The following is a 27,388-nucleotide window of genomic DNA, read 5'->3' on the forward strand; positions in this document are numbered from 1 at the left end:
ATTTTATCTTGATCTCATGTCTTGATTTAACATTTATCTTGATCTAATAAATAAGAAAATAGATCGAAACAAAATATAGGACTATATTTGATTTCTATTCTTTAAATATTGAAATTTATTTACTTTTAGAATAAGAAGACTGATATAGGACAAATTAAATGTAAAAACTTTTTAGTAACAATTATAAATCAATATTAAAGATATATTTAATATTAAAAAAAAATCATTTCAAAGGCCTTAATGAATTTTCTATAACATTATAGTTCTTTTCTTAAATTACATGTACTTTGTAGTAAATAATTATACCTTTTAATTTTTTTTAACCGATAAATACAAATATTATAATCTACTACTAAACAAACATTTAATTTTACTTATATCCACCACGAGACTTGAACGTTCAACCTCAAGGAGGGAGGACACCACCTAATATTACTGAGCTAGAAGCTCTTTGGTTACACCTTTCAAATAAAGTATGAATAAAACTTCATTAATCAAATGGTTAATGTAGAACAATTCACCTTTTAAATATTGCCACCCAAACTGAATGCATTAATTTAAAACTTATATATATATATATATATATATATATATATATATATATATATATATATATATATATATATATATATATATATATATATATTTTTTTTGACTATGATTTTTTATATATTTACCCTAAATTGGCTACAACCAACAAAAGTGGGTTTTGTCTGTGTACTTGTAGGTCTCCCGCAATATACGGTGTTAGATGTCTTGCCGCCTTGAGGTAAAGCCTTTCCTACAACCACCGCAAACGCGTTAGTCAAAATTCAACGTTATTTACTATTCTTCACGGTTGACACATGCAACTTATAATATACTTTTTCAAAAGTTACTACAATATATGGATGCACTTTATATGTATGCAACATTGCAACTTATAATATACTTTTTCAAAAGCTACTACAATATATGGATGCACTTTATATGTATTCTTATTTCTTATACATAACATTATCTCGAATGTTTAATATGATTTTTATATAAATTTATACAAAATATGGCACTGATATAAGCAGATATAAGTAGGGGTGTTTAAGATTTACCAAATCTGAAAACGCAACCCAAAAACAATGATCTTATCGATTTTTAGGTTGATCGATCCGTTTTTTTATAGAGAGACAAAATCTTTGGTATTTTGGGTTCGGTCATAGTCATGTATTTTAGAGTTGAGCATAATAACTTAAAAAAATAAGATAAAATAAGAACAACAAACAAATTAAATGATACAATTGAACCATAATAATCGAATAATTTTGAAAATCAATGGTATAGTTTTTATTTTTTGATAACCGATAAATCGTAGTTTGGTTTTGGTTTTATAGTGAAACCATATATATATATATATATATATATATATATATATATATATATATATATATATATATATATATATATATATATATATATATATATATATATATATATATATATATATATATATATATATATATATATATATATATATATATATATTATAAACCAATCCAATATAGATATGTTCTATACTTCTATTATATATGAATTATAAATTATAGATAAATAAATAAGATGCAAGCCTAATTAAAATTTTCAAATATTTCATGGTATTATTAACATAATGAGTGCTTATAATTATTTAAGTTATTTTATGCGGGAGCAGTTAAAGATTAGATATCGTAACGTGTTTACTAGCTAATTCCGACCTACCTAATAGTAATAGTTTAACCTTCCAAATCATTGTGTTCAACGCTTTCGCATCATATATATATATATATATATATATATATATATATATATATATATATATATATATATATATATATATATATATATATATATATATATATATATATATATATATATATATATATATATATATATATATATATATATATATATATATATATATATATACACTCCACCAACTTTGTTATGTTTGTTTTGCTACCACTTCTTAGTTAATTAGGATGGTGAAAGTGATGTTTTGTTATTGTATTTTAGTTTTTTTTGGTATCTATCTTATTGTCATATAATACTACATGCATTTATTTTTGTCATATATACTACATGCATGACATGCCATTTAGATTAGCAAATTAAATTTCATTATTTTTGTTTTCCTTTTTAAAGCACATATTTTATAAAAGAGTAAATTACACGAATCGTCACTAGTCCAAGTGTCAAATTGCACGTTCAGTCTCTATTTTTGAAAATCAACTCAGACCGTCTCTCATGTATTTATATACTACCCGCCCAGTCCCTATTGTCGTTAGACGTTAGTTTTCTCCGTTTCGATGCCCCACGTGCCTTGCACGCAGGGGTATTTCGTCATTTCATGTCACATGTATATTATCAATTGTGTATGACGCCATATCCAGTTCACCCAAACGTTGGATAACCAGTCCCCGATCAAAACCTTTCTCGTCTCACAAAAACCCTACTTTTCCGTTAAGAGTGAAGATGAGTGGGTGGCGAATACGACCACAGATGGATGAAATCGATTTGGATGCCAGTTACGGTAAGGAAAGCCAACAATGTTATGCTTTGTTCTTGATCATTTTGTCTATGATTTTGAAAATATTGTTGTTTTTTTCTTGTGAATGTGGGAATCCAACCGTTTTTAGTATACACTTGCACTATGGAGGAGAGTTTACCAAATTACCTGGGAGAAAATACATCAAGAGACAACACAATTTTGTGGACTTGATCGACAATGATTTGTTCTTTGTTCACAACATTGATGATATGATGCAGGTGTTGGGTTGCGTTGAAGAAGGTAAGATTATGTATTATCACTTTAAACGACCGATAGGGAATTTAGATTTTGGGTTGTTTGCATTGGGTAGTGACCAAGAAGTCAACCACTTAAGGTCCTATGTTGCTTCACACAAGCTTATAGAAGTGTATAAAGAATTTAGGGTACCAACTTGCATACATATGCTATGTCTCCTAACCCTGCAAAACTTGGGATTGAAGAGATTGTTGAACCCCCTTCTTGTTCTAGAAGGTTGTCTCTCGAATGGATTGACACAACCACAATTGAACCCCCTGTTTTAGAACCAGGCATGCAAACCCCTACAATGGAACCTAACATAGAATCCCCTAGTTATATTGATGTTGCACATGTTTCACCCCCTAGAATGGAATCTCATATTGAAGTTGAATCTGTGAAAGAACCAAAACATGGAACCCCTTATTGTGGAAACCTTTTGTGAAGCCCTAGGTGGATTTAGTGATAGTCAGGGTAGTGGAGATTCAAGTGATAGTGATGATAGTGATTTCATTGTCGATGAGGATAAGTTATTGAATGATCCTAAGGTGGAAATGCATGATTTCTACCTCAACATTAATGATAATTTGGAGTGGGTTGGTGATACCCCTATTACAATAGAGAATGTTGTAATGTCTGATGCGGAAATGGAGGTGATCAACACTAATGTTCTACAATCCGAGTCATCATCTGATGAAGGGAAAATGAGTAAAAGAAGAAATAAAATTTGGGCTGCTAAAAGGGCACAAATAAATGATGCAGATCAAGTGAGTGACCCTTTCTACATACTTCAAACATTCTCAAGTTCTCATGAAGCAAAAGACAGAATTTACTTGCATGCAATAGAGACAAGAAGAGAATTGGATATTGTCAAGAATGATAAAACAGGGTCAGGGTAGTATGTAAATGAACAATACCATAGATGGAGATACTTGAGACTTACCAAGTAAAACTAGTGGGAAAGGTGGGCCCAGTCAAAGTAACATGAATGGTGGACCTAGTCAATCGTGTGAAAAAGGAGGACCAAGTAAGTGTAGTGGTAAAGGTGGGTCTAGTAAAAAGAAAAGTGTAGTGAAAGTAGATGAAAGCAATCAGCACCCTTGGGAACTTTTAGTATGTAAATGGAAAAAGGATGGTGATTGGACAGTGAAAACATATGAAAAGGAGCATAAATGTCTCCAAACAAGAAAAATAAAAGATTGTATTTACAAGTTTCTTTCCAAACAAATATTGGAGCAGTTGGAGTCTAATCCAGAAATACCAATTAGGGCTTTAAAGGAGCAGCTAGAGAGGAAATACCAAATTCAGATATCGGACATGAAAGTGTTCAGGGCAAAAGAAAAAGCCCAAGAAACTATTAGGGGTGATTTTGGGGGTCAATATTCTATATTTTGGGACTATCTACTGGAGGTTCAAACTCGAAACCCAAACACAACAGTCAAGCTTCAGTGCAAAAATTCTTCCAACCCTGCGTCAGATACTAGGACTTTTAGATGTGTGTGTGTGTGTATATATATATATATATATATATATATATATATATATATATGTGTGTGTGTGTGTGTGTCTTGGGCCACTAAAACAAGGCTTTGTAACATGGAAAAGGGACTTTCTTGGATTGGATGGTGCATTCATGAAGGGTCCCTACCCTGATATGATTCTAACTGCAGTGGTAAGTAATAGTATACACAGTTTAACTACTTAATCTTACATATGACTTATAGATGTTAACCTAATTTGTTCTTACTATTATAGGGATTAGATGGAAACAACTGTACTTACCCAGTGGCATATGGTGTTGTAGAGTTTGAGAACTACAGCTCATGGACATGGTTTCTAAAAAATCTTGGTGATGATTTGGATTTGACTACCAATTCAAACTTCACATTTATAACTAATAGGAAGAAGGTAATAGTATACACAGTTTTACTACTTAGCCTTTATATTATCCGTACTAATTATATAAATTTATGTTGTAGGGGTGTTTTGCATGCAATTGTAAAATTGTTTCCATGTGTAGAAAATAGATTTTTCCTTCGTCATATCCATGAGAATATGAAGTGGACGTAGAGGGGCAAGGAGTTTAAAGATTGTATCTAGAAATGTGCAACAATGTCAACTGTACAACAATTCAATCTTGCAATGGAGGAAGTGAATAAATTGAACAATGATGCATATGAATTGCTTAAAGCCATTCCACTCCAACATTGGTCCAGGTCTCACTTCACAGGTAATTTATACATGTTAGAATTCTTCAGCATTGTTGATTGTATGCATCTTAAAAGGTTACTAAAAATTATGATGCAACATTGTTCTTCTACAGGAAGAGCACAATGTGATGCATTGTTAAACAACCTTTGTGAGACATTGAATAGCAAACTTGACAAGGGTCGTGACAGCCCAATTATAAGTTGCTTGGAATTTATTAGAGAGTACATAATGAAGAAGATTTTTATTGACCAAAATACAATTGACAAATGGTATGGACCATTAACTCTTACAGCTACCAAGACTCTAGAGAAGATTAAAGGTGAAGCTACAGAGTATAGGGCTGTGTTTTGTGGAAATAGGAAGTATCAGGTTACAAGTTGTGAAGGTATGGACCAATGTGTAGTTGACATAGCTCAACATACATGCTCATGTAATATGTGGGAGGTCACTGGCATGCCATAGAAGCACACAATTGCAGCTATATGGGATATGAGGAGAAATAATGAGAATGTTGGGATACCTAAAACATGGGTTCACTCAACATACTGTTTGAAGACATGGCAAGACATGTATGCCTTTAATATTGAGCCAATTAATGGGAGGATGATGTGGGAAAAAATTCCTTGTCCAACAAAGTTAATACCACCAAAACATCATGCGCTTATTGGTTGGCCAAAAAAATCAAAGAAGAAGATCTACTATTGAAGATGATAGTGCTAGAGGGACTAGAACAATTAGATGTTTAAACTGTGGAAATGTTGGGCATAATGGTAGGAGTTGCAAGGGTAGGCAATTGGAGGATCACATGCCAGTGTTAGTGATGTGGGACAGAATGTTGGTGTGGGACAGAACTCAGGTGCCGTGAACAAAGGGAAAAGTATGATGGTTTAGTGTTTGTGTATTACTTTCATGTCTTTTGGTTGGCTAATGCTTTTGATGTAATTAAAACAATGTTCTTTCATGTCTTTTGGGTGTGTAATTTCAGTTGGAACTAATGTTGTGCTACTTCTTTAACTATGATGGTGATGTAGTTCAAACTATGTTGACTGGATGAATGTTTTTAATGATTTGGACGACTTAATGATTAATTAGGTTGTTAATGTATGAATTCATGTTTGTAATGGTTTGATGACTTAATGGTATGATATAAATTGATGTTTTGGTATGAATAATTTGGTATGAATACATGTTTGACAATTACCAAAAAAACACCCCATTTTCATTAACTTTCAAACTGATACATCCAACTTGAGTTTGTTCATGTAAAAGGTAAACGTATATGATAATTTATCCTACACGTTGTACACTAGAATCGACACAAACATAAACCAACTAATAGCTAGATACAACTCCAGTTTCAAATTTTGTTGTTCAAGCTTCATCCTAATGTTCATACAAGCACATTTCTGATCCTCCACCACCTCAACCAATGAACTTGCAACCACGAGTCTGCAAAGTAAGTGTTGAAATATTTAAGAATGCTAAAATTTACAAAAATTAGGAGAGTAGGTTAGATTTATCAAGATGACTTCGGATGAGGCTGCTGATGGGAGCTTGACTGCGGATGCTTGTAGGCTGCGGTAGGCTAAATTAAGAGGGTCACTTCATGTTTCAACAATTCCCCCTAAGTGACCTCTAATTTTTTTCTTCACTTATCAAGTTTAAGAAACTTGATCAGAATCCACCAAAACTTCCTGATATTTTCCAACCAAGTGATCCTCCTTAAAATCTCAAACTTGACTTCAGCGATCGTATGTTTCGATTTTTCAACTGCGGTTCGACAGATTTCAAGTTGCTTCTTTGTGAGACGGTTCATGGAGGTCATGGAAATGAAGTACTTGACTTGATCGGTCTTCCTTTTAAAGATGACTCCAAGTACAGGGAAGTTTGTTGCACCCATGGATCTTTCTTGATAGCCTTCGGTTGGCATCGGTGCAGGATCTAGTGGGGGTAGATCAAATTTCTTGGCAATGGTTGGGTGGATATCTGCATCGATCGTTGCGAAGTCGCAGACAGTTTCCTTTAGGTAAATGCTTGCCCTTTCAAGTGCTATTTTCATCTTTGGATGCTTTTCACACTTGTTTTGGAACACCTTTGCTATAAGAAAACTTCTTCTGGGTTCATACAGGGGAAGTCAGCTTGGGTGCGGACATAGTCCTGATTCCTTCTTGTGAGTGTGTATTGCACGAAGTCAGCCTTCATGAATTTGTGGGGCTTGAAGTTCTTAACTGCTGATGGTCTATCGTTAGACCAGATCTTCTTAATAGGAGAGGCATGCTTCGCATAGAATCGGTTAAGTCTCTCAAATTCCATTGGCAGTCTTTTGTGATCCGGAAGGCTATGGTCAAACTGCTCAAATACTATGAAGTATTTAGCATTTGTGGAGATAGGAACATCTCAATAGCCATCATAGGGGGGGTTTAGCAAAAGTGAGGTATGGTTTGTAGTCGTCATCCAATAGTCTGCGGTGGGGATTGATCCAAGAGTTTATCAAGGATTCATCCATAATAGTGTCGAAACCGCATTCTCTCTATATGAGCTCAGCAAGTTTAGCTGCTTTCCAGTCAACTTTCTTATGTTTGGTGACAGGGGAGTCATTTGAGCTTGGAGAAGACATGCAATCCACTAGATTTTTAAAGTGAGGGGGAGTTTCAGGTCGTTTAGAGGAAGGAACGATTTTTTTGTTGCGGTGGAGGAGATGGACTCTTGTGATGAGATGGTTGCAATGAGGGTTGTGGTGAAGGGATTTTCTGAGAAGCATTGTTGGATTGATGATATTCTTCATAGTTTTCTCCTTCTTGATGGTCTTCTTCACTTCCCCCTCTTGAGGAGTTCAGACCTGGAGCCTCCTCAAGCCATTATTTGAGACCATCGACTTTAGCACACACCTCCTAGAAATGGGCTTTGAGAACATCAGCCAGTTGCTGATTGTCAGGAATGGTGGTGTTAAAGAGTAGCCGATGAATCTCCTTTGTCAGTTGGAGAATTTTAGGACTATGGAAGTTTGAAGATAAAGTACGCTTGAGTCTGTTGATGATTGCATGGAGGACTGAAATAGTGGACTCATAAGCAGTGTGAATCTCAGCTATCAGTTTCTGGGAAAGAGAAGATTGGTCCGCAATGGCTGTTTGCAAGTTGTCTTTGATTGCGGATACCTCAAAGATGAGGCGCTCTGCAGCAGCCATGAATTCCTTGTGATCTGCTTTACGATTGTTATCAAAGGACCGAATTCCCATTTCTACCTTGAGAGAAATTCTCTCAGCAGCCAGACGTTCTCTTGTCTCCAACCTGTCAGTCCTTTCGATCAAGGACTGCGGTACAGGATGGTCTTTAGATTGTGGTTAAGTTGACTTGACTGCGACAAGTATTTGGTCTACTTTGGATTGAAGACTTAGGAATTCTTTTCTTGAAACGACCATCTTCTTCATTTTCTTTTTCTCCTTAGGCTTAGAGGTTGAGTGTTGAGAACTACTCGATTCCTCTTCTTCAACAAACATCATGAGGTCATCATCTAAAGGACTGGGCTGATTGACCTCCTGCAGATCAACATCATCAAAACCGAAGGTGGGAGCAGAGCTGACTTCGATTTCGGTGCCTGCATCTTGAGAGTCTTTCGCATTTGGAGATGGAGGGGGCTTTGAAGGAGTATGATCAGCAGTCACCTCTTGAGATTTGCGGATAACATCAGCCATGTTGTGCATCAGAGCTTGAACCTTGAAGAAAGTAGCTACAGTATTGGCATTGTTGATTCTGTTTGCCCAATACTTAGCTACAGATTGGATCTCTTGTTGTTTTTTCTGAAGCTGCTTTGTTTGTCTTTCCTTTCTTGCTTGGAATGCCCTACGGAAAGTGGCATATTTCTTGGATTCGGCTTCATTGGATGGTTGATACTTGATCCATGAATCATTCAGATCGATATCATCAATTCCTTGGTATCACACCAAGGTGTCCCTCGGGTTCACGGATCCTTGCACATTAGTGCTCACCATGACTAAACCACCTGCTACAGATGTAAGTAGAGTAGGATTTCCTGAGATTCCTTGGTCTCCTTGACCTAAAGTCAAGTCTAGCCTTGGCTCAGTTCTGGCAAAGGCTGAAGAGTCGCCTTGCGGTTGGGATGGTGTTTGTAGTGTTTGGGTAACAGACAAAAGTATGGAGCGCAACTCCTCTGGGGAAAAGAAATGAAGACGGGAAGCCCTGGAGACCTTAGGGCGGGAGCCAGATCCATCCTTTTGGGATTGACCTAGGGGGGAGTCTCCACGTTGCGATGAAGCAGACGCACCACCTGCATCTGAGTGGTATTGGATGGTTGATGTGAATGGGTGTGCGGCCACCCCAAGGACTACCAGAGCCTTTTGAGAGGCTGAGTTATCAGTCCGGTCAGACATTTGGCTTGTGGGATCAGTTTTTCTTTTCTTAAGGATTGCAATGGGTTGATCATCCTTATCAGAATCACTACTAGAGGGAGAATGAGATTGATGTTTGCTTGGATCGACTTGTGTTATCACAGGTGGGGTGATTTTCCTTTTCTTTGAAGGATTGGCTTGTTTGGAAGCATCCTTTTTGGGAGTTCCTTGTTTCTTGGTGTTGCAGGGGCCTTGAAGATCAGAGACTAATTGTTTGCGTCTTTGGGATAAAGACAAGTTGGAAAGAGTAGTGGAAGATGGGACTGCGGTACTACCAGGGGCAATGATTGCGGATGGGGTTTGAAGAGTCGGGGTAGGAAGGTATGGGGCAATACCTTCTGTAGCCTCAATATGATCTGAGACATCAGCAGTCTCAAGACCAAGAGTAGAGAGAATGTGGGTTGGGAGTCTTCTAATGGGTCCAAAAACAGACTGATCAAATGAGGGATTTTACCTTTTGAGATCCTTGGTGACAAAGAGGTTGATGTCGTTGCCCATGCTAATTCCTGCATCCGCATGGAGGTATGAGATGCATAGAGACCAGAACCTTGCAAAGGTGAGTTCGGTAGGGTTCTCTCTTGGGCTTTCCTTTGGAATGTATTGCAAGAAATCGTCCCATAGTATCTGACCATAGAAGACATCATGGCCGGTGAAGATACTCCATACTAGTTCTAGGAGCTAGAGTCCCATGTTATCCGTGCCTCCAGTTCTGCCAGATAGACTGCGGATCACAAAATGGCAAACAAATTGCTAGACCGCAGGCAGTTGGTTTTTCTTGAATTCCCCAATGCCTTTGATTTTCTTTTGATATCCCATCTGGTAAAGCACAGAAAGGATGTCCTCCATGGATGGAGTAAAACTCTTGATTGAGGGATGAACAAGAAGGTTAATGGCAGTGAGAAACTTTTCTTTAGTCAGAATGACCAAAGAATCGTTAACTAGGTTGAAATGCACTTCTTGAGGATTCTCGAGTGGTCGATACGCTGAGAAGGCACACTTGAATAGGGTTGAAAGAGGAACAACATCTGTGAATAGAGGGTGATTTGACAGAAACTTGATCATCAGCTTTGTGGGAGCACTATAGAAGGAATGCTCTTTGAACACAGCCCTGAAATTGCTAGAGGCAATCGAAGGCGTAGGATGTCTTGAGGCAGAGTCTGAACCAGTAGGGTTCACTAATCCAGATGCTTTGGAGTGTTTATTGGATACACCTGATTTCACCATTATAGGGATTTGACGAAGCTTTGTAAGAGAAGGACAACAGAGTGCAAGATGAAGGTTGAAGTTTAGAGAGCATAAACTTTTCTTTGGGAAGAAGAAAGGGGTTTTATGGTGGCTTATGGGAGCGGGAAACGATTTTACCCTAAGTGAATTTGGGTAAAACGTTTGGGTGTTTATTTCGAATTAAGAGAGTTAATCTCAACCACAGATTAAGAAAAAGATTAAATCTGTATTTTGAGATTTACCAAAAATAGGTTTGCATTTAATGAAATGTTAGGTTTAAGACCCATGTCTGGAGAACATGTGGTGAGGGTGAGATTAATCCTTTGGGTAAAGGGAAGTTGTAATGGATTAGATGTTTTAGGGTAATAGGAAGAGACAGATTAAAAGGATTTGATTTTGGAAAATCTTTCTTTTTGTCATCATACCTAAAATAGGTCTGACACGAGGTTTATTCAAAAAGGCTGAGACAGTTACACAAATAATGTTTTTCTTTAATGTTTTCCCTATTTAATGAAGGATCATTAAATAGCACACCATTTTTTTATTATTTTTCAAAAGAATGTAACAGTTTGAAAATCAATTAAAGTGACTGCGGATTGAATCTTCATTGCGGATGGATCATATGCCATTGGATGGATGACTGTTGTAGAAGAACTGAGAGGAGCACTTGAACAAAGATCAGTAATAACAAAAAGTAATGATCATTGAAGTATAAGTATGATATATGGTTGCGGTACATAGGATATATCAAAACCATCTATCATAAATAACTTAAACTAGGACCGCAACGGAGACCAATGATGGTCTGCGGTACCTATCAATTCAAAAAGAATTGTGGGTCCGGATTCATCATTCCTAACATGTGTAAGAAACTGTTGAGTTTTGTAGAGTCAAGTGCCTTTGTGAATTCATCAGCAATCTCTTCATGAGTATGGACAAAAATTAGCTCAATGTTAGCTTTCAGGATGTGGTCTTTGATGAAGTGATACCGTAGTTCAATATGCTTGGTCTTGGAGTGCTGAATAGGATTGTGAGAAATCGTTATAACACTTTCAGAGTCACAATAGATTGGTATCCGCAGCATTCTGTATTCGTAGTCTAGTAGTCGTGTCTTCATCCATAGGACTTGAGAACAACAGTTGGATGCGGCCACGTATTCAGCTTCTGTGGTAGACAATGATACACAATTTTGTTTCCTTGATGACCAGCTGACTAGTCTTCCACCTAGAAATTGACATCCACCTGAGGTGCTTTTGTGATCAAGTTTGCATCCAACATGATCCGCATCTGTGAATGCTTGAAGACTGAAATCATTTCCTGCAGGATACCATAATCCAAGAGTTTTGCTACCCTTTAAGTACCGTAGAATTTGTTTGGCTGCGGTCATGTGAGACACTTTTGGGTCAGCCTGATACCTTGCACATACACCCGTTGCAAAGACTATATCTGGTCGGCTTGCGGTGAGGTACATCAAAGAGCCAATAATACCTCTATAAGACTTGTGATATTAGATTCGCCTAAGGAATTAGCAAATATCTTATATCCGAAGGCCGTGGGGACCTTAGCCGAAGAACAGTTGTCCATTGAATATTTCTTTAACAGTTCTGAGGTGTATTTTTCTTGATGAATGAATATCCCTTGAGGGACTTGTTTCTCTTGAAGTCCTAGAAAGAAGTTAATCTCTCTATTCATGCTCATTTGGAACTTGTTGGTCATGAGCTTAGCAAATTCATCCACCATATTTTGATCAGTTGAGCCGAAAATGATATCATCCACATATATTTGTACAAGCATTAGATGATCACCATTTTCTTTTCGAAATAATGTGGGATCAATCACTCCTCGTTTGTAACCGGAAGAGACAAGAAATTCAGATTGAGTCTCGTACCATGCTCTTGGGGCTTGTTTTAGACCATAGACTGCTTTTTCAAGCTTGTAGCAGTGGTCTGGGAATTTAATACTTTCGAAGCCCAGAGGTTGCTAAAGATAAACTGTGACATCCCCCTTTTCACGGACATAAAAGACCGATTTTGTTTATGCTTTATAAAATTCAGAGTATTTCTTTTCATAAAAATGTTGCGGAATTTTTTCCCAGAAAAACATGATAAATACGTTATTAAAACATTTTCAAAGAAACGTATTTTATTTATTTTAAAACGTTTGGGATGTCATCTTCAATACAGAAACATAAGCATAAACAGAACTTACTAGTGATCTACATCTCTTTAATCTCTCAGTGTAATGTCACTTCACATCGACACCTGTGATATAAATAAGCTGAGTGGGTCCGGTTGGGAAACATGGTGAGTACATAGGGTTTTCAACCCACAATAATATAATTATTATGTTTAATCATCAAACAGTTAACCCAATTACCCATCCCCATTATCTTCTTTATTCTTAAGGATCTACCCTAAGAATCAACCATTCCTCGTTCATACATTCCTAAGGATCATCCTAAGGAATCGGCACGAAGTCCATCGTCACTGAGGTTAAGGCACTAAGTCTGCATAGTCTCCAGAATTTATACGATAGACACTAAGTCTGCATAGTTGCCAGGGTTTTGGCACCAAGTCTACATGATCACCAAGGTTTAGAGTACACCGAGTGAACACATAGTTCACAACACTTACAGGTTGCGAGCCTACTAGTGTTCCATTGGACTGTCTAGAATAGTCCGTGGTTGTCATCCTTACTCTGCTGAATGACGGGGCCATTGTTTGGGAAAAGGCTTCTCACATCGTTCACCTCTCACCCTCACCTCATGGTCTATAACACCTCTCAACTCACCGTCCAACTTATATTCCATCTATTACATCTACCCATGTTTTACCCCAACATTTTTGTAGATATAAAATACATATACAGTTTAAATCCTTTAAAATGTGTATAAAATCGTTCAACTAGCATAGACAATAGGTACTCAGACAATACGCACACATAACACATAATTTATATAGAATACTTCATATCTATGTGTAAGATGAAAGGGACCATGCACTCACCAGAAAGGTGGTGACTCAGCACTCGGACAGCGCTTCGATACTCTCAAAACAAATTCCTTCGATAAAACCTAGTATCAACACCACTAGGATTTAGTCTAACGATAACCGCGACAAATTAATAGTCTGACTATTATTATTATATAAGCATTAAATAACACATAATATAACTTATAATAATAGCGCAAATAATTATTTTATGGACCTAATAACATTACTATAATTATTTGGAAGCTATATTAAAATTTGCGTAAGCGTAGCTGACTTACAGCGAATTTTAACGAAAACCAGGCTTTGCTCGGAGCAGCGTTTCTGAAACCGAAAGACCCCTTTTTCTCGGGACTCCGGGAGCCTCGGGGCTTCCTTAGGGTGCTAGGGGCTCACCTAGGCTTAGGGGAGGGTTAAAACCCTTAGAGAGAGAAAGAAACTAGAGAGAGAATGAGAAATGGTGTGGAAAATGCGGAGACCATCGCCCCCCTTTTTATACCCTGCGAGGCCGGACTACGCTGGGCGTAATCCTTGGCTACGCAGGGCGTAACTTCGGATAGGGTTCAGGTGCGTCCAGCTGTCCCGCACTTTGGAAGAGGATAAGGACTAACGGTACGTTGGGCGTACCGAACTCCGGCGCGAGGCGTAAGGCGAAGCGAGGTGACGTGGCGTGATCCGAAGGGCGCTCTGCGATCAGCGATGGACAGCTGCGATGAGGCCACGTCATCCATCTCGCATCAGATTTCGCAATTTGCACACTCAACTTTAAAAATTCGTAACTTTCGCGTACGAGCTCTGTTTTTGACGTTCTTTATATCCACGCAAATTTGGGAGCATAATCTACAACTTTCGTTTAGACTCCATCGGCTAATTTTGATTCGATTTTAAATTTTATATTATTAAAAGGCCGGGAACGGATTGGTCCGTTAAATCCTCATAACTTCTTTATCCGACGTCCGTTTTCGCCCATCTTTTTTTTGTTACGCTACTCTTATCGATATATTCGATTCTCGTTTAGGTCGTGTCGGCTAAAAATCACTCGATCTAATATTCGAATTTCGGGCTGTACACCGCTAATCCGAAACTTCGAAAAATCATAACTTCTTCATACGAAGTCAGATTTGGGCGTTCTTTTTATCGATGTTCTTAGTTTAACATACTCTACGATTTTCGTTTATATCACTAAGGCGAAAACTCGCTCTATTGTAAATTCACTATTTACACTTCCCGGTGCCGTGTCGGTTCCGTCGCGAAATTTCGACGGGTCATAACTTCTTCGTTATAACTCGGATTTCGGCGTTCTTTATATGTAAGGAAACCTTATGACATATACTAAAACTTGGTTCAAATTATTTATTTTAAATAATCTTTTGTCGAAAAGTCGTTTTCGACACTTATTGCCTCTAACTTGACTAGCCCGGATCTACGGGCGTTACAATTATCTCCCCCTTAGGATGATTATGTCCCAGAATCATCAACAAAACATCGCTCACATTATGACTCCATACGTTATCTCTTCATCCTAAGTCATAACTTCGATGTTTCTTCGAATGAGTATCTAACTCTTAGACTCCTTGACGACAGGCAGTGCTTGATTTTGCATCCGCTCTCTAGCTCACGCTAGACTCCAAATTATGACCTTCAAGTCACAATGTCAATCCTAAGTTGATACGAACTTAAGATAAGTTCTTTTATTACTACAATGAAACTGTAACGTCCCAAAATTCAAGACTAAAAATTTCTTTTAATAAAACATTACTTTAAGCGAAGTCATCAATCCAAAACATAAACAGAGTATTAATTTCCAAAACACATGTTCGTTATCAGAGTAAACATTCCCAGGTTGTCTAATCTATGGTGTGTGCCATGCGATCACCCTGAGCTCTTCCCTCTGCTACCGGAAGTACCTGAAACCAAAACTGAAAACCGTAAGCACGAAGCTTAGTGAGTTCCCCACCATACCACATACCATGCATAACCACATACTGCACATACTGGGCCACGCCCGCTATCATGGGCCTCTCCCCTACCTCGGGCCTCGCCCGATACAACGGCCCCACAGCTCTAGGCCCCGCCTGGCTTCGATCCCCGCTCGGATACATATATGTTTCACTTAGGCCTCGCCTGTCACAGGACCTCGCCCGCCAACAAATAATAACACATAAACATATCACAACACATAAGCTAAACACATACAAACTGATCCTATCCTATGACCTCGCCTATCCTAGGCCTCGCCCCTGCCCTGCTACTGATGAGTCATGGAACCCCGTCCATGCTCCTACTGATTGTGAGATGCGGGCCCAGCCCACACTCACTCTTTTCCTAACTCGGGCCTCGCCCCTGATCTGCTGCTAATGAGATGTGGTACACCATCCACACTTTGCTATTGGTGAGTTACGGGAGCTCGCCCACACTCACCTCCCTACCAGGCACATACAAGCATCACACAGACAACAAGTATAAACTATCACATAAACCATTCCTTGGGCACCCGCCCGCTACCACTGGACCTCGTCCTGAATATCATACTAGCATACTGTGCCTAGGGCTAACCCCCGGGTTTTCTACTCATAACTACATGGGCCGGCATTATGGCCTTAGACCCATTCACACAAAGGGAAACTCACTTGCACTGGCTGAACTTGCTGATGATCCCACTAGCCGCTGCCCGGCAACTCTCTGAACTCCTGCTCCAGTTGCTCCCCGAGCTACCAATATCAATGCAACACTGAGTCTAATTGACCCCCGAAAGACAACCAAGTCAACTCTGGTCAAAGTCAAAGTCCTGGTCAAAGTCAACCTTCCAAGTCAAACCTACTCACCGAGTCACCCTCCTGACTCGCCGAGTTCATATGATCAGAGTCCTTCCATTCTCGACTCGACTCTCCGAGTCAGTCCATGACTCGCCGAGTCTACCGATTTCCGAGTCCTGACCTGTCCAACTCGCCGAGTCTCCACTCGACTCACTGATTCGAGTCTCAACTTGAAGGGTTTGGGGTTTCGCGACCTGACTCACCGAGTCCAAGACAACCTTCAACAGATTCGCCGAGTTGTTCTTCCAACTCGCCGAGTTCATGCCCAACTTCATCCGACTCTCGACGAGTTGTTCATCCCACTCGTCGAGTTCTTCCAACTCTTCATGCTACTCGCCGAGTCCACCCAAAGGACTCGCCGAGTCCATTCATATCTTCATACATGCAGAGGACTTTTGAGTCATGCATGGACTCCAAACCGTAGATCTACCCTTCCCAAGCCTATTCCTCACGTAAAGTTGGAAACTTTACGTGTAGAGAAGGAGATCTAGGCAAAATACACCATAAACTAGGGTTTAAGTCAAAGAGGCTCCATAATCAACTCAAGGACAGATACTTTATGCTTCTCAATACCATAATATGCTTAGATCCGAAGTAGCAACTTCAAATCTGGCTTCTAACTCAAATGGATATCTAATCATGGCTAAAAAAAGCCCCCCCCCCCCCCCCAAAACTCACAACCATAATAGATCTAAAGGAGGGAAACGACTTAATACTTTCAATAACTCAGAAAGTTTCCCCAATCTTCAGATCTAAGGCCAATCCTTGAAGCTTCAATGATTCCCCTTCTTCTTCTTCTTCTTTCAAATAACTCAAAAATGGCTTGGAAGCTTGAATGAGCAACAATGGGGCTTAGGGTTCAATGTTCTGCGTGAAAGAGGCAGTAAAGGAACCCTAGGGGAGAGAATGAGATGTTTAAATACGCTCCAAGTCCCGGATTTAGGGTTTTCCTTGCACAGACCAGACTCGCCGAGTCTCCTTGGCCGACTCGCCGAGTCGGTCACTTACTCCTCGACTCGGATCCCGCTTGGACTCGCCGAGTTCCTCCTTGGACTTGCCGAGTCGTCCCTTAAAATTAGGGTTTTCTTTCCTTTCTTGGACTTCCATACTTTGGGTGTTACAGAAACGATGTGTCATATTAAAATGACCTATCATCGTATGATGCATTGCTTGGACTCAGGTCGTTTAGAGTCAAATTCCGGAACAAACTATACCTTCCTTCATGTTCTAATCACATCTTAAAAGGTTACATTTCTAGTAACCGTCGCGATACTTCTACTGATCGCTTTGATTAATTCTTTTGGCTTAAGTCAGATGCTACATCAAACTTGGTTCTCTGAACCACGTAGCATATTTATCTCAGTCGGACTCGATTTGATATGACCACTAGGGTCGTAATAACAATCATCTTCTTAGTCATTACCGAAACGATGGTAACTGATGGGTTTTAGCCATAAGAACTTTCCTATGTGCGCATGCAAAACCCTAATGCTTGGATCTAGGTTTTCTAATTAGACATGCTTTGAATCCAAGACTTCTAATGACTAATTAGGTATAAGAACAATACAAAATCAGATCTAGAAGTTTATCTTTGAATCTCTTGTTTGATCTTGTTGTCTTGGAGCTCTAGAGTCACAATTGTCACTCCTCTAATGGCTTACAAACACCAACTAGCAAGGAGGATGATTTGAGAGAGATAGGAGAGGGAAGATTTGGCCATGGTTTCTTTTCTTTTGAAGAGATGTCGATTCCCCTTGCTCTAGGGGTCTATTTATACTTGTAGACTCCTTAGGGTTTCACCTTTAAACCCTAGTTGGATAATCTTTCCTTAAAGCAGTCCAAATCCTTACCATAGATAAGCCTTGGACGATTTTGAGCTATCCCAAGCCCTAGAATCCGTCCAATTCTTTATCCAATAAGGATTTACAGTCTAAAGTGTAACTATCAAACAATTGACAGTTTATACCCTTTTATTTAATTAATCTCTTTAAGTCACCAAATTAATTCTAATTAATTCTATGACTTATATTAATCAAATAACAATATTATTATTCCTTATATTATTCTCATAATATATTAATAATATTTATTCTCTCATAATAAATCATCCTATCAAGTTGCTATGGTGAAGGCAACCTAAAAGGACCATGCACAATCGGGTCAAATACTTGCCTAATATAGTTGCAGCCTTAGACACTATTCCAACAGCCTCCCACTTGGATAAGTCTAGCAACTATATGCACAAGTACAATCCGATTTGCAATCGTAGCTCTTAAAGACGCTGTCAAACTCTGATCTAATCAATCTTGTCCTTTAGATAAGGGATCGTACAGTCCTCTGTTAGATATCATGCTGACAATTCTATGGAATGATTAGTCAAGCATTTAGGTTTCTCGATCTCCGTTTCATTCGACATAGAACTTAATCGAACACATCAATTCAGTTCTGACCGGGCCCGACACATAAGTCAAATCAAATCATCGAGCGGCCGAGATATCGCTTTTACCCTCTTGGAATAAAAGTTACAGATAAACTTCGACTTATATGCATTTACTTATTCATTAACCAACTATACACAACAATGCGTTTTATAACACCGAGTTACTGATGCGTTTTCGCATTATCAATGTACAATCAATTAACAAATAACAAACCATATATCTAGGTTTTAAGACTATATGATATTATCGTCTTGCGATCACCCCTTTTTTTCATATTCCATAAGGTGATTCCAGCAAGTGCGGGTTTGTTCCAATGCTCAAAACCAGTTCATAAGCACTCATGAACGTTGCAACAACCCTTTGCTATGTCTAATACTATTTAGACAATCTACACACCAATTCATGACAATCTTCATTCATATCTACTTCCAACATATGAACGATTGTGGACAATTTGAATAATTCGATTATTCTTAATAAACTCAATTATTCTGGAAGTCAAAACATGCAAAATGAAACAATAGTTAACCAATTAACATAAGACAGTAACATTACTCATAAATAATACTCCTTTATTTAATCATCAAATGTGAATTACATTTATCTATTACACGTTTCTAATACTATCTAATCTATGCTAATATCATCCTTCAGCCCAATACTCCTAGCATGCTGCAAGTGCTTAACCCTACTCAGTCCCTTCGTAAGCGGATCTGCTGGGTTATCTTCTGATGATATCCTCTTCACTACGAGTTGTCCTTCTTCTACACGATGTCTAATAAAATGATATTTTCTGTCGATATGTCGTGATCTACCATGATCTCTCGGTTCCTTGGTCAAGGCAACCGCTCCTTCATTATCACAGAAAATCTCCATGGGCTCCTTTATGGCAGGTACAACTCCAAGGTCACCAATGAAGTTCTTCAGCCATATAGCCTCCTTCGACGCTTCGCTCGCTGCAATGTACTCTGATTCACACGTTGAATCAGGTACGGTTTCCTGCTTGGAACTTTTCCAAGTCACTGCTCCTCCATTCAGGGTAAAGACCCAGCCCGACTGCGAACGGTAGTTGTCCCTATCGGTATGAAAACTGGCATCACTATACCCTTGCACCTTCAAGTCATCACTCCCTTCGAGGACTAAAAACCATTCCTTCGTCCTCCGAAGGTACTTAAGGATGTTCTTCACCGCAATCCAATGGGCTCTGCCAGGATTCCCTTGATATCTGCTAACCATGCTCAAAGCAAAGGCTACATCAGGGCGAGTACAAGTCATAGCGTACATGATTGAGCCAACTGTGGAAGCGTATGGTACTCGGCTCATATCTGTTATTTCAGCTTTGATACTCGGACTTTGAGTCTTACTCAACTTGGCATTACTTTGTATCGGTAATTCTCCCTTCTTCGAGTTTTCCATACTAAAACGTTTTAGTACCTTCTCTAAGTAAGTGTTCTAACTAAGTCCTATTAGTCTCTTACTTCTTTCTCTCACTATCCTTATTCCCAAAATATAGGAAGCCTCTCCGAGGTCCTTCATAGCGAAGCACTTCCCGAGCCAGGACTTAACCTCCTGTAGAGTCGAGACGTCGTTTCCTATGAGTAATATGTCATCAACATATAGAACGAGGAAGCTTACCATACTCCCACTGGCTTTGACATATACACACGATTCATCTTCGCTTCGTACAAATCCAAACTCTTTGACTTTCTCATCGAAGCAAAGATTCCATCTGCGAGATGCTTGCTTAAGTCCATAAATGGACTTCTCAAGCTTACACACTCTATTCGGATGCTTCGGATCCACAAACCCCTCTGGCTGAGCCATGTAAACATCCTCAACCAACTTCCCATTAAGGAACGCGGTCTTGACATCCATTTGCCAAATCTCATAATAATGAAATGCGGAAATCGCTAGCATCACTCTAATAGATTTTATCTTCGCAACTGGTGAGAAGGTCTCATCATATTCAACTCTGGGAGTTTGAGTAAAGCTCTTTGCGACCAATCGCGCTTTATATGTGTGTACTTTTCCATCCACGTCGGTCTTCTTCTTGAAGATCCATTTGCACCCAACGGTCTTACGTCCGGGCACATTATCAACCAAAATCCAAACTTGGTTATCATACATGGATTGGATCTCGCTATCCATTGCCTATTTCCATTTCGCAGACTTCGGGCCTGCCATGACTTCCTTATAGCTATTAGGTTCATCAAGGTTTATTAGCGTACCATCACTAATATACGTGTCCCCTTCGGTAGTAATATGAAAACCATAAAACTGGGGTTGAACTCTAACTCTTTCGGAACGTCTAAGAGGTAAGGATTCGTCAATCGGTTCAACCGGAGTTTCCTCCTCGGGTTGAGTGCCAGCGGTAGAGGTTCCTTCATCTATCGACTCTTGAATATCTTCAATCTCGATTTTCCTCCCACTGTCTCCTTGGCCTATGAGTTCTCGCTCTCGGAAAACTCCTCTCCTCGCAACGAAGACAACATTGTCCTTCGGTCTATAGAAGAGATATCCAAAGGATTTCTACGGGTAGCCGATGAAAATACATCGCTCACTACGAGGTTCGAGCTTGTCGTGAGTATCTCGTCTTACAAAAGCCTTGAAACCCCAAACCTTGATATGTGCTAACGAGGGAGCTTTCCCTGTCCATATCTCGTGAGGTGTTTTGGCAACCTTCTTAGTAGGGACTCAGTTAAGGATATGGGCGGCAGTCCAAAAAGAGATAGGTGGTGAAGCACGACTCATCATAGAGTGAACCATATCTAATAAGGTTCGATTACGCCTTTCTGCCACACCATTCAATTATGGTGTCCCAGGTGGCGTCAATTGTGAAACTATTCCACACTCCTTGAGATAATCGTGGAATTCAAGGCTTAGGTACTCTCCTCCTCGATCGGATCGAAGCATCTTGATTTTCCTGACCAATTGATTCTCCACTTCATTCTTGAACTCTTTGAACTTTTCAAAAGTTTCTGACTTTTGCTTGATTAAGTAGATATACCCATATCTACTATAGTCATCGGTGAACGTCACGTAGAAGCGGTTCCCATCCTTCGTGGTTGATCTAAACGGTGCACATACATCGGTATGTATTAGGTCTAATAGGCCCTCACCCTTTCGCAAGAACCAGCGAAGGGTGACTTAGTCATCTTTCCAAGAAAACAAGACTCACATGTGTCATCTTCCCTAAGGTCGAATGACTCCAACACTCCATCCTTTTGGAGTTGGGCTATGCGTTTCTTGTTGACATGTCCAAGACGACAATGCCACAAGGATGCTTTATCCATACTATTGGAAGAATCTATGTTCAAAACATCATTTCCTAAGTTATCAACAATCATAACAGTTTCATAAATTCCATTACATGGTATAGCTTCAAAATAAAAGACACCATTTAGATAAGCTAAAATAGAACCATTCTCATTATTAAAAGAAAATCTAAAACCTTGTCTAAACAAACCATGAAATGAAATAACGTTTCTAGCCATTTCTGGCGAATAGCAACAATTGTTCAAATCTAAACTTAAACCATTCCTAAGCACTAAAGAATACACTCCAATCTTGGTCACAGGTGACGATCTTTTGTTCCCCATGATTAGATTTATTCTTCCAGCCTCCACATCCCTATTTCTTCTTAGTCCCTGCACATTAAAACAAATGTGGTAACCACAACCGGTATCAAGAACCCAAGAAATAGCATGAGATGAATCGTTAGATTTAACTGTGTATATACCTGCGAAAGATGGCTTGATCTTTCCTTCCTTGATGGCTTGCAGGTACTCTGGGCAGCTTCTCTTCCAATGTCCTATCTTGTAGCAGTGGTGGCACTTTGCCTCCTTTGGGTCAGGGCAGGGCTTAGCAGGATCAACTTTGGTCCCACTGAGAGGCACCATCTCGGGCTTTAACCTTACGATAGTTCTTAGACGAAGTCTTCCTCTTCTTTCCCTTTCCTTGTCCAATAGCCAAGACAAGAGCAACGGGTGGATTAGGAGTTGGTGCAGCAGACTTGTCCTTGAAGTTACTCTCAGCGACCCTCAAGAGACCTTGGAGTCTGCTTAGGGTGATCTCCTCTTTGTTCATGTGGTAGGTCATCCTAAATTGATTATAGCTTGGAGGCAAAGAGTGAAGCACCATGTCGATCGCCAAGTCTTCCCCAAAGTCAACATTCAACTTGCAAAGGCGGTCGACATACCTTTGCATCTTTTGCAGGTGCACGGTAAGAGACTCTCCATGACCCATCTTAGCGGAAATCATGTTAGTGAAAATCTCATAACGCTCTTGTCTCGCGTTTTGGTGGTATCTCTCCAATAAGTCTTGATGCATCTCGTACGGGTACATGTCCTCATAGGACTTTTGGAATTCGGAGTTCATAGTGGCTATCATGATGCAATGTACCTTCGTTGCATCGCGCTCATGAGTTTCAAAAGCGGTCATTTTAGCCAGAGTAGCGATTTCAGGGTTAATCTTCTCGAGCTTCTCATCGAGGACATACTCCTTATCCTCATAGCGAGCAATGGTGCGAATGTATCTTATCCATTCGCTAAAGTTTGTCCCATCGAAAGTGACCTTTTGACAAAGGCTCATCAATGTGAAAGAACTAGCAGCAGCGTTGTTTGCGTTCGACATCTACAAATAGAAAGGACAAAGATAGATTAGAATGTGAATCCCTAATTATCACCCAATAAGAAAAATTAGGGCTAGGATCCAACAACAATATTTACATATTAGAAAAGGGATGCCGTAATCCAATATGCAAATAATATGAAGGTAAGTGAATGACGATTCACTAATTCTCCACCATAAAACATAACTTTAAGTCCTAAATTTATTGAGAATTCCTAGGTATGGATGAGATTCATTGAAACTATTCAATGACATGTTTAAATCTCGATATGCCCCTCTTGTTTGTGACTGGGATACCGAGGATCACAAAGCGGGTGTGAATTACCATGCAAATTCACATGGTGCCTTCATTGTAACGATCACCTATTCGATGTGCCGGTAAACCACACACGCTCCATCGAACTATGATAAACAATGAATCACCCTTTGCCACCTTTGCTTAGAACCAATTAGTGTGCCGGTAAACCACACACGCTCCACTAACTTCTTAGCAAGGGTGCAAAGTGTAATTTCATGGGATTGCATCAATTCACTTTTCCTAAAGTAACTAAGATTGGGAAATTTTAAAAAACATGTAGTTACTTTATATTTCTTATTATACTTTTAATGAGAGGATGAGGTTGCCCTATCCTACCCGTTCGGCTAACGACCCTCCACCGATCAAGCAAGCGGTGGGTGTGAGTGTACACCCATTAAGCGCCATTTTATAGGCCGCAACCTTATACCCACCTTATAGATCGGCTTCGTGAATGAGGCCTACTAACGGTAAGACTAGCATTTTAGTTATACATACATACATATATATATATATATATATATATATATATATATATATATATATTAATCTTGTAATATTATATTAGTATAGGGTTGTATTTTAAACTTTTAAAAAATCTAGGGTTTGAAATTTAAATTGTCTAAATTAAAACTTTTAATCACAAAACATAAATTTCAAAACTTGAGGACAAGTTTTAAACATTTAAAACATGGAGGATCAAATAACAAATAATTTTAATTAACAATTAATTCCATGATTATCCATATTTGATTTATTCAAGATTTCTTGCAAGATAATTACCAATTTAATCAAAATAATTAATTAATTATCATATAAGGAAATTAAATATTTTATTAGTTGATAAATATCTTTAATTAGATCAAGATTATAGTCATATATATCAAAAAATCGGATTAGGGTTGATCTAATATGATTAAGGCAAGTTTCCATAAGATAATCATCAAAAAATCCCGAATCTGGCCTTTCCTGACGCTTGGACTCGCCGAGTGCACCAAGGGACTCGCCGAGTCAAGCCAACTCGCCGAGTCCATGACTCAGAAACATAAAAATCAAAATTTTCAACCAAGATTCAAACAAACAAGCATCAATTTAATAGAAACCAATCTAGGCTCTGATACCACTGATGGGTTTTAGCCATAAGAACTTTCCTATGTGCGCATGCAAAACCCTAATGCTTGGATCTAGGTTTTCTAATTAAAGATGCTTTGAATCCAAGACTTCTAATGACTAATTAGGTATAAGAACAATACAAAATCAGATCTAGAAGTTTACCTTTGAATCTCTTGTTTGATCTTGTTGTCTTGGAGCTCTAGAGTCACAATTGTCACTCCTCTAATGGCTTACAAACACCAACTAGCAAGGAGGATGATTTGAGAGAGAGAGAGGAGAGGGAAGATTCGGCCAGGGTTTCTTTTCTTTTGAAGAGATGCCGATTCCCCTTGCTTTAGGGGTCTATTTATACTTGTAGACTCCTTAGGGTTTCACCTTTAAACCCTAGTTGGATAATCTTTCCCTAAAGCAGTCCAAATCCTTACCATAGATAAGCCTTGGACGATTTTGAGCTATCCCAAGCCCTAGAATCCGTCCAATCCTTTATCCAATAAGGATTTACAGTCTAAAGTTTAACTATCAAACAATTGACAGTTTATACCCTTTTATTTAATTGATCTCTTTAAGTCACCAAATTAATTCTAATTAATTCTATGACTTATATTAATCAAATAACAATATTATTATTCCTTATATTATTCTCATAATATATTAATAATATTTATTCTCTCATAATAAATCATCCTATCAAGTTGCTATGGTGAAGGCAACCCAAAAGGACCATGCACAATCGGGTCAAATACTTGCCTAATATAGTTGCAGCCTTAGACACTATTCAAACAGTAACGACATGCTTGAATAAAACGGAATCAATTATTGGCTTCTTGGTAACCTTGTGACTTTCCCTGATCCAAGTGTGAGTCCTGTGCTTCCGGTAGTATATGCATCTACTACCTTTAACACCTACTCATACTCGTCCCAAGTATTGTCTCGTAGTTTTCCAAGTCACCATGCAAGAAAATCACATAACAGTTTAACACACCAGATAACAAAACGAAGACTTTATTATTTCTTGAAACTGTTACATAGGTGTTCAAGTTCACCCTAGACTATGCCTCTAATAGGCTACATCATACGATACTATGGCTACTGCATAACTTGATCTTCGGATATGAAGTCCTCATCCTTGATTTCTCGCATGGTTTTCTGCTTCGTCGAGGATCATGTGGAATGCTCTTGGCCTTGGTGGTGTGTTTGGCCTTGCTGCCTCGTTTTTGTTTGGGCAGTCCCTAGAGATATGCCCTTCTTTGTTACATCCATAGCACACATTCTTGTTGGATGTACACTTGTTGGCATAATGCCCTGTCTTTCCACATTTGTAGCAAGTTACCTCCTCGCTACATTTCCTGAAGTGCTTCTTTTTACACTACTTGGTTTCACCTCCTCCTCCTTCTTCAGTCTTTGAGAATTTCCTTTCTTTGTTGGATTTTGAAGATCCATCATGCTTCCTTTTCTTGCCAACTTCAGCTTTCTCCAGACCCTTTTCCCAAATTTGGGTCTCAACATTCCTGGCTGCCCAGATGGCTCCTTTCAAAGTGGTTGCTTGCTTGACCATTGGTCCAAAGTCTGCTGGTAATCCATGGGCAAACTTGTTGACCTTGGAGAGCTTAGTTGGAACTAGGTAAGGAACCAACTTCATCTTTTCTGTAAAGCTTGCAGCGTATTCTGTAACGCTCATTCTTCCCTTTTTCAGATTCTGGAACTCATTGTTGATCTCCAGAAGATCCTGCTCAGAGCAGTACTGCATTTTTAGTTGCACCAGGAAATTTTCCCAAGACATCTTACTTGCTTCTCGCTTGGGCATCATGTTAGCTAGTAGCTTCCACCAACTCAGTACTCCAGACATTAACAGAGGGATCATGAGGGCGGTTTTCTGTCTGTTGCTACACTCGCAACTCTCAAACATTGTCTCCATCTCGGAGATCCAGCTCATAACTTCCACCGGCGTCGGGCTTCCAGATAGACTCGGTGGTTTGGACGCCATGAACTCCTTGTATTTGCATCCACGTCCATCATTTCCTAAATCCTGGCGGTTTTGCCTAACTATCGGTGGGTTGGCTTGACCAACAGTCCCACTGTAGTTTCCCTCCTCAGTCTGCCCTTCGTTCAACTCGGGCTGTTCAATCTGTATGGTCGCATCTTCTCGATTTTTCTGGAGCAAACGTCTGATTTCCTCCATTTGGCGATCCAACATCGCCTGGATCATCGCTTGCACTCCGGCCATCGTTATTGGCTCAGCAGTGGCCACCACAACCGGTATTTGCTCAATCACTCGAGGCTGATCTCGGTTCCCATTTGCATTCACGTTTCCATTACGGGTCCTTTCCATCTTGATCTATACACCGAATAAGGTGAATCTAGATCTTTATTTAGGATTGACGTTTAAATCATCCTTATCAATCCGAAACGTTTACATGCTAGTTCTAATATCGTATTCGTAAGTTTAGAATCCTAAACACATAAGGTTTC

The sequence above is a fragment of the Lactuca sativa genome, chromosome 6, assembly GCF_002870075.4.
Source record: "Lactuca sativa cultivar Salinas chromosome 6, Lsat_Salinas_v11, whole genome shotgun sequence".
NCBI lineage: Eukaryota > Viridiplantae > Streptophyta > Magnoliopsida > Asterales > Asteraceae > Lactuca > Lactuca sativa.